This window comes from Ambystoma mexicanum, chromosome 2p (assembly GCF_040938575.1).
Source record: "Ambystoma mexicanum isolate Mex_15411 chromosome 2p, UKY_AmexF1_1, whole genome shotgun sequence".
NCBI lineage: Eukaryota > Metazoa > Chordata > Amphibia > Caudata > Ambystomatidae > Ambystoma > Ambystoma mexicanum.
In genome coordinates, this window is record NC_090923.1 from 667149929 (window position 1) to 667163793 (window position 13865).

A 13865-nucleotide genomic window follows, 5' to 3' on the forward strand; every position below is an offset into this window, starting at 1 on the left:
GATCAGTAAAACGTGCGGTTCTGAAATGTCCGCAAGCACTGACCCAATCGCTAAGTGCAGACGTGTTTGCGGACACGTCATCATGCCGCGCGCGTGCTCTTGGTCACATGACACTGTTCGGAAGGTCTACGATGACGTCAGACATTGACGACTGTCAGACACAAAAACAGTACTAAACAATAGTTTGACCTCACTCTTAGATCTGGTGGAAGGAAACTGCTGATTTGGTATGGCTCTGGCCTCTCAAATGAATTGTTGAGTTTAGCCTTTTGACGTGGGGAGAAGATGGAGGATGAAAGTGAGTGAAAGGAGATCTTTGTCTTAAGGGAGTTTCAGGGTATAAAAGAAGGAGTGGAAGGGTGAGGAAGAGTGCGAGATGTAAGAGTATACAAGAGGGAGAGTCATAGAGAGTGTGCCTGAGAAAATGCTAGAATGAGAACAGAGGAAATGAGAATGTGTGGGTGTGGGAGGGTACCATGTTGCTTCAACACACATTTAAAAGTGTTACATTTGGGTTGAGCTATATTTGGTGGATGTATTTTGTTTTTTCCCTATAATGGTGGGTCTCTCCATACACAACCCCCTCCACCAGTGTCATAGCCAGGATTGGCTAACAAGTGGGGTCTGAAGCTAATGCAGTTGGGCCCACCGCAGTGACATTAACATCTGTAAATGCCCACACAAAGCTGCTGAGTGGGCATTTACAGATTTTGGGTGGGCCTCGCCTGCGCAGGCCCTATATCCTGTCTACACCTCTGCCCTCCACCCTTCCCAACCTCCTCTCTCACTCATGCAAACCCCCGAAATCTATGTATACCACAACTGTCAACGAAACCACGATACACCGGGTTGGAGAGAATGAGGTTTGGGAAATGCACAAGGGAAAAGATCATGGAAATGGGGTGCATGAGAGAAGAGGGAATTGAAAGTATTCACGTGGTGCAAGGCGAGAGCATATGAGAGAGGTGAGAGGAGAGAACAGAAATGGAAAGATCGGGACAGAGGGAAAAATTAGTAAGAAGGAGAGAGAAGAAAAGAGAATGTGCAAAACGTGAGAAAAGAATTAGAGGGCTAGGAGTGTGTGTGGGTGTGAGCAAAAAGTCTGCATATGAAAGACGTGGCATGAAAGAGAGACAAGACAGAGCTTGAGAGAAATGAAAGACGAGAGCATGAGTAGAGATTATGCTGAGAGATGAGTGAGCGACAGTTAAACGGAGAAGAAAAGGATAGACTGGTGCATCGAGGGGCAAAAAGAGTAGGAGAGAATAGAGCATAAAACAGATGGAAGAATACAAAGATTACGTGAACAGAGGGAGGGGTTAAAAGGCAGGGAGAGGAAGAACAGGAGATGGGTGGGTGAGCAATCGCTAGGGGCAACACGGGAAAATAACATTTAAGTACATAATTGAGATGAAAGAGTGGTAAAGAAAGGTTGAGTCTGAGAAGGGTTCCCCGGGAGAACGCAAAGAGTTTCCCCCCCAGGGGTGTTTTGGGCGCTGCACAGGCCAACGAGCTGGCCTGCGTATAGTGCACCGACAAGGTTATTTAAGGGGATTGGGAAGGTTTGGGGGCAGGAGACGGTTAGGACGAGCGTTTGTCCTGTTGCCTGCTCCTGAGCCTTCCCTGCATTGGGCCTCTTAGTGTAGCAGTTTAGGAGGGGAGGCAGGTTTCTGGTGGGAAGGAGTTAGTTATTGGTGGGTGGGAAGGTATAGTACTCCTTTCACATTTTTTTTTTTTTAAACATAGCCGGGGTGCCGTAGATAAGGTACACCCCGCGTTACCTAATTGTGGGGGCTCCGCGTTATCTGGCGTGTTGAGCGGTTGCGTTTTATTTGTGTCGTCCGGTTAGCAGCGGGGGCCCAGGGTCCATTCGGGGTTCTCAGCGGCAGGGCTGGGCCGGGTTAGGCGTAGGGGTTGCCATCACATGCTTGTCGTTAGTGGGTGGAGGGCTCAGCTGATCTTCCGTGGCTGCAAGCGTATTTTGGGAAATGTGGGGTCTTGCTTCTTTGAGCGCGGAGTCTGGTTCTGCGTTCGGGGACATTGCCGGTTTTCCCTCGCGGGTTGCCAGTCTGGGGGCATAGCCTTTTTGACAGGCGCTTGGCCCATTAATTCAGGCCGGGGGGAGCAGATTCCTTTGTTAGCTGCGTATCCCTTGGGCTGCAGTCGTAATCAGGCTGCTGATTACACGGCGACGCTCCGAGGCCACTAGTGGGCAGTGCGGATCCTTTAAAGGAGACGCAACCCCCTTTTGGTAAGGTTTAGAGTTTTGAGCCTATTGTTTTGGCTCTACGGTGTGCTCGCCAGCAGTAGTTGCCTGTGGGTGGGGGGGGGGCCAGGCAAATAAATGAAAAAATGTAACAAAAAGAAAGAAAAGTGGGAATATATAAGAGCACGGAAATTATTGTACAGCGTAGTTAGTTCAGCGGTTTCAGGAGTTACAGATTGGAGCAGCAGGGGGCTGTAAGTGGGCAAGGACCCCTTGGCTTTGGCTCATTGGGTGGGTTAGGGGGTGTTCATTGGGTATCTATTAAATTAGAGCCCCCCCCCCACTCGGCAGGCGATCCCTCAGATAGGTTCTGGCTCGGGGGCTAGTTGGCAGGGGCAGAGCAGCAAGGGGCATTTCTTTGCATACATTTAGTGTATTACTGGTGCGCCATGGTGGGTCAGGGTGCAAAAAAGAAGAGTCTGGTGGATGCCAGGGGACTGAGTGAGGCTTTGGAGATCATTAGTAGGGCATCTAACCAGCTGGAGGGGCTGTGGGGGAGGTTACGGGTGAAGGGGAAGAGGACAGCCGCAGCGGAGAGCAGCGGCTGATGGGGCTCTCGCGGCAGTGGTGGCATGTAGCCCTGCGGCGTGTGGAGGGGAGGTCTTTGAGTTGAGGGGTAGGAAGATGAGGAGGGAGATTGACAGGAGAGCGTCTGGGGGGTGCAGTTAGGAGAGGGGGTCAAGAAGAGGTTTGGGGAAAAATGACCAGGTGTAAGAAGGGGACGGTAGGATTTTGCAAAAAGGTGCAGGGCGGATGGGGGTGAAGGTGGGGGTGACGGGGTGCAGAGAGGAGTGACAGGGCAGAGGGTCAAGGGAGGAAAATACCTGCAGAAGAGTGCAGGTGGGAGGAGGAGAGAGCGGTCCCCTTTGATTAGTGAGGTAAGGGAGGGGTGTGGAATGGCCCCCCCGGCTAGGAGGATTTCAGGTGGAGGGCATGGAGCGGACCCTGCTATTTCAGAGGTGGAATATGGAGAGGCCTTAAAAACTGCCCCTCCACAAAATTCGCCAGGACAGTCTAGACGGCACAGCCCCCTCGCCCCTTGCGAGGAGGACCACAGGGTGGAGGAGAGGAACCCCCGCCCGAGAGAAGAGGACCAGGAAGGGGTTCCTGCTACCACGCCGAGAAGACACCGACTGAGTGGTGGGGCAGATGCCTCAGGCTCACAAGAGGATCTGCCCATCCGAAGCATGTGCTAGCAACATGGGTGATGATGAAGGGGTGGAAGAATATTTTGGGCAGTGGAAGGATGAAGGGCACAGTGCTGTAAGGAGGAGGGAAGAGGGCGAGAACGAGCCTAAGATGGGAAAGGGAAAGACAGGAGCACGGGTGTTGGGGGGCAAGTGGTCGGGGGGATAACTGGCTGGGTGAGACTGTTGACATGTTTTGTCCCCGCAGCAGGAGCCCAGTAAGAAAGGAGACGTGGCGCATCGGAGTGGAGGCCAGGCTGCAGACGGGCGATGGCAGGGCAGAAAGAGGTGAGCGGGAAGCGGACTGGTCAGCGGCATCGCAGAGGGGGGACACGAGGTTGGGGCCAAAAAGAGAAGGGACAGGATTACAAGGGGTGAGGAGAGAGATTGGCGTGCAGGATATGAGAGGCTTGGTGGGGGAGAAGGAGATTTCTTCGGTGGAGGTGCAGACAGACAGGGTGATTGAGCCCGTGGCACCCGAGGTACAGGTTACAAAGGAGAAAGATGCAGAGGGAAAGGGCAAGGAGAAAAAGCTGACATACATGGTCATTACGAAACTCCTGGGAGCACATTTGATAACAACAAAGTATAAGATATGGGCTGGGGAATTTGTGGACGTGTTCAAGCTGCTTCATAGGGAGGTGAGAGCCAAAGGGGTTTCTAAAGAGGAGGAGAGGGAGCTGGCCTCGCGTCCAAAGGTACCGGTGACGATCGAGAATTGGATGTCAGCTTTTATGGTCTATGCGAGTCTATTGTGAGAAATTTCCAGAGAGGTGTGTGACTCTGTTGAAGTACATGGACGCGATTAGAAAGGCCTTTATGAGTTTCGGGGGCTTCGCGTGGGTGCGTTATGATGAAGAATTTAGGAGGATGGCAGACGACAGCCAGGCGGTCTGGGGTGAGATAGATATGGACCTCTGGCTGCAGTGGATGGCACCGACTAGGCCAGCTCCGACATTGCACACAGCAAGTGGTTTGCCTGTGCCTTTCTGGCCCTTTCTTGGTCGCCCCACCCATGGGGGGTGGGGAAGAGGCAGAGGGCAGCCCTCAGCGGCATGCTGGGCCTTTAATAAGGACGGCTACACAAGGATAGTATGTAGGTTTAGACATGAATGCAGTAGGTGTGCAGGGAGGCACCCAATCACTCAGTGTTTCCAGCAGGGAGATAGGGGGAGAGGGGGAGAGGGTGAGGATCAGGCAGGGGGGTTTTGGGGAAAGGCTTTTACTCCAATTAAAGGGGAGGTGTTGGAGTAGTGGCTTGAATTATCCGGACAGGGAGGGGTCACAGATCTTGGGAGACAGTTTTCATTATGGTTTTAGGTTGGTTTATCAGGGTCCAAGGGTGCGTCGTTGGGTGGAGAATTTGAAGTATGCCAGGGAAAATGTGGAAGTGGTAAGAGAAATTGGTCAAGGAGATAGCAGCGGGTAGGGTGGTAAGGCCATTTGCAGATCTTCCAGGGGATTTAGTGGTATCCTCACTGGGTGTTATACCCAAGAAGGTCCCGAGGGAATTTAGGTTAATACACCATTTGTTATGGCCAGAGGGCACGTCACTAAATGATTTTATTGCTCCGGAGGAGTGTGGGGTTGCAGACGCAAGCGTGGATCAGGCGGTGGGTCTGGTGAGGAAGGCTGGGCGCGGGGCATTCGTGGCCAAGTGTGACATTAAGGCAGCTTTCAGGTTGTTGCCGGTGCATCCGGAGGATTTCTGGCGGCTGGGAATGCAATTTGAGGACTGCATCTACATAGACCAGGTCTTGCCGATGGGGTGTGCAATTTCTTGCACCTTGTTCGGGCGTTTCAGTTCATTTTTGCAGTGGGTTTTTTCATATAATTCTGGATCTGAAGGTGTATTGCATTACCTAGATGATTTTCTGTTCATTAGTGGGGCGGGCAAAGAGAAGGAGTGCCGAGAGATGCTAGGGATGTTTCAGGAACTGATGGGAGAGTTGGGGGTGCCATTGGCAGAAGACAAAACGGAGGGACCTGCAGTGGTGTTGACCTTTTTAGGGAACGAATTGGACTTGGTGGTCATGACCTCACGCTTGCTGCACGACAAGGTGAGCAGGCTGGTAGGTTTGCTGGAAAAAGCGGTGGGTGCTCGGAGGCTGACACTAGTGGAGATGCAGAGGCTGGTAGGGCATTTGAATTTTGCATGCAAGGTGGTGGCCCCAAGGCAGACCATTTGTAGTAACATGGATGGTCTATGCCGAGAGCAAAGTGCCCACACCATCGGGTAAGTGTGTCAGGGACAGTTCGGGAAGACTGTAGGATTTGGTAGTGTTTTCTGGAGAGTTTTAATGGGGTGTCCATGTGGCTACAAGGGGATCCGGTGTCATGGTGAGTGCAGATATTCTCAGATGCAGCAGATGCAAGGCGGGGTTGGAGGGTTTTGGGGAGGAAGATGGTGCGCCAAGAAGTGGCATCGCGCTGGTTGAAGGAAGGGAAAAGCATAGCATTTCTGGAACAGGCAGTCGCCAAGGGACCAGAGGGTGGCAAGGTTAATGAGGGAGTTTGTTTTGCATTGCATGGAATGGAATGTGGTGTTTAGGGCAACATATGTGCAAGGGAAGGATAATGGAATTGCTGATGCATTATCTCGTTTTCAATGGCAGAGATTCTGTGGATTGGCACCAGGAGCGGAACTGGAGGGGCAGCAGATCCCGGAGGAGCTGTGGAAGATAGGAAGTTGAGAGCGCTGTCTTTAGTGGAGGGTTTGCCTTCCCCTGCATCTAGGGAGGCATACAGGAGAGCATGGGAGGATTTCATAAAGGGGGAGCTCGTAGTTGGAAGGGTAGGGGGGATGCGGAGGAGCGTAGAAGGGATGATGTGGTCAATTTCCTCTTGAGGTGCATGGATAAGGGTTGGTCTAAAGCAATTATAGCTGGGAAGATGGCGGGGGTCGCTTTCTATGGGAAATCGTTTTGGGGTTTCCAGCCGAGCAGTGGGGAAATGGCGAGCAGGATGTTAGAGGGCTGGGCAAGGGAGAATAAGAGGGGGGAAGGAGAGTAGGAGGCCGGTATCGGCTGGCTCTGTTGGTCTGGTTGTGCCGGGCTTTGGGGGTGGGGTGGTCTGTTGGTCGCCTTGGAAGGGAGTGATGTTTGCGACTTGCTTTACATGGTTGTTTTTTGGGGCCTTTAGGGTGTCTAAGCTGGTGGGAGGAAAGAGAGGAGTAAGTGGCCTGCGTTGGTAAGATATTTATTTTTCGGAGTTGGGTCTGGACATTAGGATTAAGAGGTCAAAGACGGATCAAAAAGGAAAGGGCTGTTGGGTTTTGCTGGGTTGGGGCAGTAAGGAGTTGTGCCTTGTGAGGACAGGTTTGGCTTGGAAGGAACTATGTGGGGGGAGGGTGGGTTTGGCTTTTCGGCATGAGGATGGGGCGGCAGTATCGGCAGCCCATGTTTTGGGGGTTCTAAGGAAGGTGTTGGTAGCGGTGGGGGAAAAGGCGGAAGAGTTTGGAACTCATTCATTTATGATGGGTGCGGGATCTGAAGGTAGTAGGTTGGGTTTATCTGAGGATAAGGTGAAAAGTTTGGGACGGTGGAGGTCCAGGAAGTACAAGGTGTATATTAGGGACTTGGGTAAAGGGGCTGTTTGAAATATGGAGGGGGGAGCAGGGAAGGGCTGAATGTTGGGCTGGTCATGACTGGAAAGTGGCATTGTAATTTCTTTTTCAGATGCAGTGCGGAGGCCGGGGAAGATGCCGCAGATTTGGATTGCGGGCCACTCTATTGTTAAGAGGGTGGTGAAAGAGGCGGAGAAAAGGATTTTTGGCACCCAAGTGGGGTTCAGCTACAAAATGGCACTGGTAAGGTGGTCGGGTTTAGGGGGGCTTTGTTGGGATCAGCTGCTGCCTTTGTTGACGGGGTTGAAGGAGCGCTATGGATCCCAGAGGGGGTGATAATTCATGCAGGGGAGAATGACCTAGTAAGGGACACAGGCGTGGCTCTTTTGAGAAAAATGAAGAGGGATTTGGTATGAGTCAGGGAGCTGTGGCCCGAGGCAAGTGTAGTGTTGCCGTGGAGAGTATGGAGGGGAGCGAGAAGTGAGGGAGCAATACAGCAGGCAAGGAATGGAATAAATAGAGGGATGGTGAAATTGTTTGGCTTGGTGGCAGTGACGGTTTTGGAGCAGAAAGAAATATTATATGAGGGCTTCAAGATTTTCCAGAAAGATGGCGTTCACCTGTCAATTTATGGGAACAGTTATTACCTTTTTGGATTTGACTATGCAGGTGCAAGAGATAAGGAGTTGGAAGCAGGGCCGGCCTTAAGGGCAGCAGCGCCCTGGGCGAATTGACGCCCCCCTGGTTAACAGGGGGCAGGGTGGAATGGGGCGGGGCCAGGAGGGGCCATTTTTTATTTTATTTATTTATTTTACACCTCCTCGCTCCGGCGAGGAGGTTAAATAGGACGCGTTAGCACCCCATTGTCATTGAATGAGCCTGCCGCTGCGGGTTCGTTCAATGGCAATGAGGCACCTGCCACGCCTTCTGCCAAAGCGCTAACTCGGGGGAACCCTTGAAAGACTCCTCGGAGCTGGCGTGGTGGGGGGCTAATGGCGCCTTTTCTTGTGAAAAGTGCCCACGGCGGAGGGGCGCATTTAAATGCACCCGCCGCCATGGGTACATTTTACAGTAAAAGGCCGCCTGCTGCGCCTTTTTCCCCACAAGGCCAGCTCGGGGTAGCCCTTGCAAGACTCCCCCGAGCTGGCGTGGCAGGGGCAAAAGGTGCCCTGGGTGGCGTGGCGCCCCGGGCGGTCACCCGGCTCGCCCCCCCTAGGGCCGGCTCTGGTTGGAAGTAGAAGGAAGTTGGTAGGGGTGGGGCAGAAAGAACACCTCAGTGGAGGGCCCCTTTAGATGAGGGGGGAGTGAAGCACAATGGGGGAATAGCATAGGAAATCATGGGGGTGGTAATGTTTGCACAAACGGGCTACCCCGGGGGAACAGCTATTTAAGATGGAGGGGCATGGTCCCGGGGAGAAAGCGGGACTCCTTGAAATGATGGTAAGGAGACGGTAGGGACCAAGGGATAGGTAGGGAGGAAGTGAAACTGATTTAATTATTTAATTGTTGGTGGGAACTGAAAGTGTTTAATTATTAAATTGGTTTTGTTTTTAAAACATGTTGTGTGAGTCTGTAAGGCCAGGGAGCCAGGCTAGCAGTTATTTGTGAGCTTTGGCCCGTCACATTAAAGCAACCTTTTCCACTACAAGCGAGTCTGGTGTTTTTGTGCAGTAAGCCCAAACAGGAAAGGGGAAGGCAGGAGAGATGGAGGGTGGAACAAGAGCGAAAAGGGGAGAGCAAGGAAGAGTGTGAGAAAAGAGTGAATGAGGGGGAGAGGAAAGAAATCAAGAAAGTGTGAGAAGGGCTCAAGGAGAGTATGAAACAGGGGGCAAACATGAACAATGGAGACAGAGGGGAGGAGAGAGAAAGAAGGAGGGACACGAGTGCAGGAGCGAATTAAAAGGGAGTGACGGAGGAAGGGAGACTGGGTGATAGAAAAAGGAGATGGGTGTGAAAAGAGCCGGGAAGAGCACGGGAGACCCTGAGTAATATTGTGAGAGAGGAGACCATGTGAGGAAGTTTCAAGAGGCAGAAGAATGAGGAGTGTGGAAACAAAGAAAATGGGAGGGAGGAAGGGCAACAGAGTGCAGTAGAGTGCATCAGGGAATCGAGTCTGAGACAGAGGGGGAAATGTGAGCGAACGAGAAAGGTGACGCAGAGGGAGGAGGGGTGAAGAAAAAGAACAACAACAATGGTACAGCACAGAGGTGAAGAGACATGGAGGGAAGGCTGTGTAGAGGGAGCAATAAGAGAGGCTAAAACACAGGAGGGCTGTCCATGAAAAGAAATTAAGCCGAGATAGAAATAGAGAGGGGCTGGCACGAGCAGGGAGAAGTGCTTTTGGCCATGTTCTTCGCACTGCTGGAAAGATTCTCCGAGAAGAATTCCAAACAAGACATTGTTGGAACGTTGATGGAGAGAGAGAGAAAACCTCTGCAAAGGCTTAGCTGGAAAGGGAGCCTCCCAGGGGGAGATGAAATCCTGTCTGAGAGCTGCACTTCCTTCCTGCCAGGGCCTGCTACAGGAGTGGGGGGGGGGAGGGAGCAGGGGGGGATGGGGGGGGGCTGTGCAACGGGGCGGTGGAGCTGCTCGAAGACCAACTTCAGGAAGGCAGGCAGTTTCAGGGTCTGTGTGTGAGAGAGGGAACATCTGACACTGCGACATGAGGATCATCAGCCATGCACTACAGGCAGTCATTCCTTCATGGTGCTGTTGTCTCCAGGAACTGTTTATGGCTGCCCGTCTCGTGCTGTGTGTGGGGGTGAATCACGCATTTGTCGCCAACATGGGCATCAGGGCACTTTCCACTGCACTGTGGTAGCCACCCCTTGCACCTTGCAGCTCCCATGGGCTGGCGAACCTTGAACAAAGCAACCCACCGCGTGCAATAAAGATGCGTGCAAGCGACGTATAATAGATTATTTAGAGCAGGGTGCCCCAATGAAAATGTGGCCCACAGTTGTAAATGGAAATTCATTTATTGTGCGACAGGCTGCGTAGTACCCAAGGTGGTGGTTTTTGATGAAATGTGATGCAAATTCTGCATTTTAAAGACTATTCATTCACTAACACTGGTCCAAACTACTAACTGCGTGGTTATCAAAGTGTCCCACTTTGACCAAAACAAACTGGCCTACACTAGCATTTTGCGTTTTTTGTTTCGGGCACTGCCCTATAGGCCAGTCCCAGCCTGATACTGAGCATTGTTGAGTGTTGCTTTACCACTTTGTCCCCCTTGCTCGTCACAGTCAACAGACTATCAGGTCGAACCCTAACTGGGAAGCAAGCATTTGACATTTGGCAACACTTAATGAAGATCCCTTTCTTCATTTTCATACGAAAAGGTAGGTGAAAAGGAAGTTTTCAATTTTACGGGTGAAGACACCATTGGCACCTATGGAGGGCCAAGTGCATTGGCGGGTGAAGGGACTGAGTCTATTGCAGATGGCAGCCATCAAAAGTGCGCGAGTTCAGAGGTATGCATTCATTTTAGGGTTGCATGTATGGAGCTATAATAAAGATATGTATTGTGTTTAGTTTCAATGAAACTTTTACAATACTAAAACTCAAACAAACATTTCGATGCCCTCTACAAACCCATTTTCTGAAAACCCTCCTAAATGTGGTGTTGTAATTACAACGCTTAAAGTCTGGAGATCAATTTGTCATGTCCCACAACTCTCTCGTCAACGTGTTCTATGAGTCACCCTCTGCGCGAAGCTGCCTGAATAAAATCAGCACCTATCATCCCTAAGAGGGGACATTCGGGGTATGCTCTAGCTTTTATAAAGCATTTGCCCCTGCGTTTAAGCAGCTGCGCCTTCAAAGAAAGCAAACCCAGCTCAAGGCGGATGTACTCTATCGAGGTATGCTGGGGAATCCCTGAACCATACGCCAGAAGTACCCCTCGATACAACTTTTATGCCAAGTGCCTCCAAACCATACAACACTGACTGACAAAACCACTGTCGATACAGAACTAATATACCCCCAAAGGAGAAGCCTGCATATTCATTCGCAAACCTCCGGACCAACAATGCCATCTTTTTAGCCTTACTTATGTTGTCTTCTTTTATAGTATTGTGTCTCAGTCCATTTGACACCTGCAACCCCAGGCACCTGTAAGTATCTGCGTAATCAATCGTGCCCCAGGAGATTTTTAACACTGGCCTGTTTATCTTCTTGGAGGATGCCAGTATACCTTTGGTTTTTGACAGATTTATCGTTAGTCCTTGTTCCTCCCCGTAGGTACCCAGTTCCTCTAACATTGCTTTGATCCCTGTGTGTAATTGGTCAAAAAGAGCCAAGTCATCGGAATAAAGCATCAATGACACGGCTGTCGGGACAAGCTGGGGAGGACATTTAGACTTTTCTGCCAAACGCGCCGGCAAGTCTGCAACATACAAAATAAACAACAGAGGTGCAAGCATACATCCTTGCTTCATGCCCCTGTTTCTTCTTATTGGATTTGAAAGGCTCACACTATGTGAAATTCCAAGGGCCATGGTTGTGTGGCCCTGGTTATAGAAAGCTTCTCACCACACGGCTCAAACACTCTTGACTCTATGTGGGTCACCCAAGCCTGCTCTGTGACTGGGTTTAAGACTCTCAGGGATGGTTCACCCCATGCCAGCTTTAATATATTCCACATGATCTAGGGTTACCATTACTCGCGGCCTTAATCATAACTTGCCGCTTTACATTAATTTCCTTACTCTTTCTTTTTACCCAGTTTTGGTATTCATTTTTTATTCCATTGGTCTCAGCTAGTTTTGTAGACTTAGCGTCACCATTTTTACCAATACACCTCAGCTCTCTATGCAATATGCCCTTTCCCTTTCGAATAACAGGGTCATAGTTATGGGCTGTCTTTTTATCCACGGTTACCAGGAAATTGCCATTGGCAATTCCTGTCCTCTGTGCCGGTCCGGTTAACCATGACTCCAGTTCATCAGCAGTTTAAAATCGCATCGCATCTATAGCGTCATCCGCCTTGATGCACATTTCCCTGCATCCCGCGCCTATGTTAACTGCCGATCGATCACTGGATACGGTTTCCTGCCTGGTTACAGATCAGCATACCAGGACCATTATCGCCCTGGATCATCCCAGGGATATACAGTTTTAACTTTATTAAAGATTGGTCACTGGAAGCCATGTCATGCACTTGTAAATCGCTTTCCATACAACAGAGGCGGCTTTCCACACGGTCAAGAGTTGCTTGCCTTGTCCCAGATTTCCAGGTGTCTCTGCTCGGGGTATCGCTCGAGGTTCTCCCGTTTATTACGGTCCTATCCCACTGCTCTAAAAACCTAGTCCATTGTCTACCCCGGTTATTCACCTTCTTGTCTTCAGAAAGGTCTCTATAGCCAACCATAGTTGTCGACTCCTTGCATCGAGCATTCAAGTCACCCCCCCCTCCCATCAGTACCATATTGCTTCCATTTTTACTAGCTCATGTTATCACAATACTGCCTACGCCCTACGTGATTGAATGTATTGTCCGTACAGCCCCCGTCTGGGGGATCATATACGTTTATCAACAGCACATGGTGGACTTTGGCTGATACAGTAACACTTACTTCTACTGCAAGCACACTTCCACTTTGATCAAAGGGTAACTTCAAAGAGGAGCACGACTCATTTCTAACCCACCGTGCGGGCAACGTTTTGCACCCTTTTTCACCATGTGGAAGTTTGAACATAACCATGTTTCCTGCAGCATAAGCACTGAACATTCATACAACACATTTTGGGAGGGACCCTCACTTGTGAAGTGGGACTGGCCTTTAGTATTCCATCAGGCCAGTACAAAGGATCACTTTTTTTAGCTTGCAATGCCTTGCAGTAATGTCTGGAGCCAATGCAATCCCTTAGCATTGTCAAAGACCTCAGACATTCCTGGAATCTGAATGTGCCCATTCACTGTACTCTCTCCATTATTACATTTCGTACAGTGGACACAATCAACTGGTACAGTCGAAACAGTGACTACAGGCCTAACCAAGTCATACCCAGAGAACTCAGTGATTCAAATTGATCTCTCATCAAAGAAGCTATTGCTGGTGGTACACAATGTATACGTGACATTCCACCAAAACCTAATTTCAGGAGTTCGATGAACTCGATGTCACAGATGTCAAACTCGTAAAGCAGGAATTTTGCCAAATAGCCAAAGGATTTTTTAGCGGTTTACATGTCTTTATCTGAGCATGCAGTTTTTCACTAATCGAAAGAACCCTGGCATCCAAGGTGGCCTGTACTATGCCCCCAATTTTAGAGCCGGCCTTGACCGTGCCCGTTATAGGGGCTTGTTCGGCCTGAGCCACCACAGACAGTGAGTCAATGGCCTCCACTTCTGCCCCAGTCGGATGCTGTTCGGACGTGTCGCCTGGATTAATCACAAAGGGTTCAGCTCCAACAGTCTGATTTTCCTTCCAATAACCAACTAGTTAGCTTCCCTGGCTCCTTGCAAAAAGGCTTCCTACGGGGTGTGTCTCTTTTCTTAGCATGCTTCGACATTAAGCACAGGGAAGCCACCAATACAACAGCAGAGTTCATGGTCTGGTCTGCACCTCCATTTAGGGAAGTGGAAACCAATGCAATTACAGGTACTGTAGATGTTTGTTGCTTCGTTCTCATTCGCGTCTCCTTTCGAGTAGGGTACGTAGGTGGAGAGGCATTAAAGTCCTCAGTATCTGGCACGGCATCCACCGCTTCCTGAGAATTAAATTACAATGGGCCGTCAATCAATTCAATCTACCAAGCAGCCTTTGGATGTACCGACTCCCTTTTCTTATACCATATTAGGGTGTAAATGAGAACACAGGGATTCAAGCAGATCACT

The 13865-nt window shown here is 50.3% G+C and overlaps 1 protein-coding gene across 2 annotated transcripts in view; it reads right to left on the reverse strand.

Moving 5' to 3' along the window:
- Window positions 1-13865, reverse strand: part of PLEKHG2 (pleckstrin homology and RhoGEF domain containing G2) — a 718440-nt gene that overhangs the window by 256388 nt on the left and 448187 nt on the right. The window lies entirely within an intron of this gene.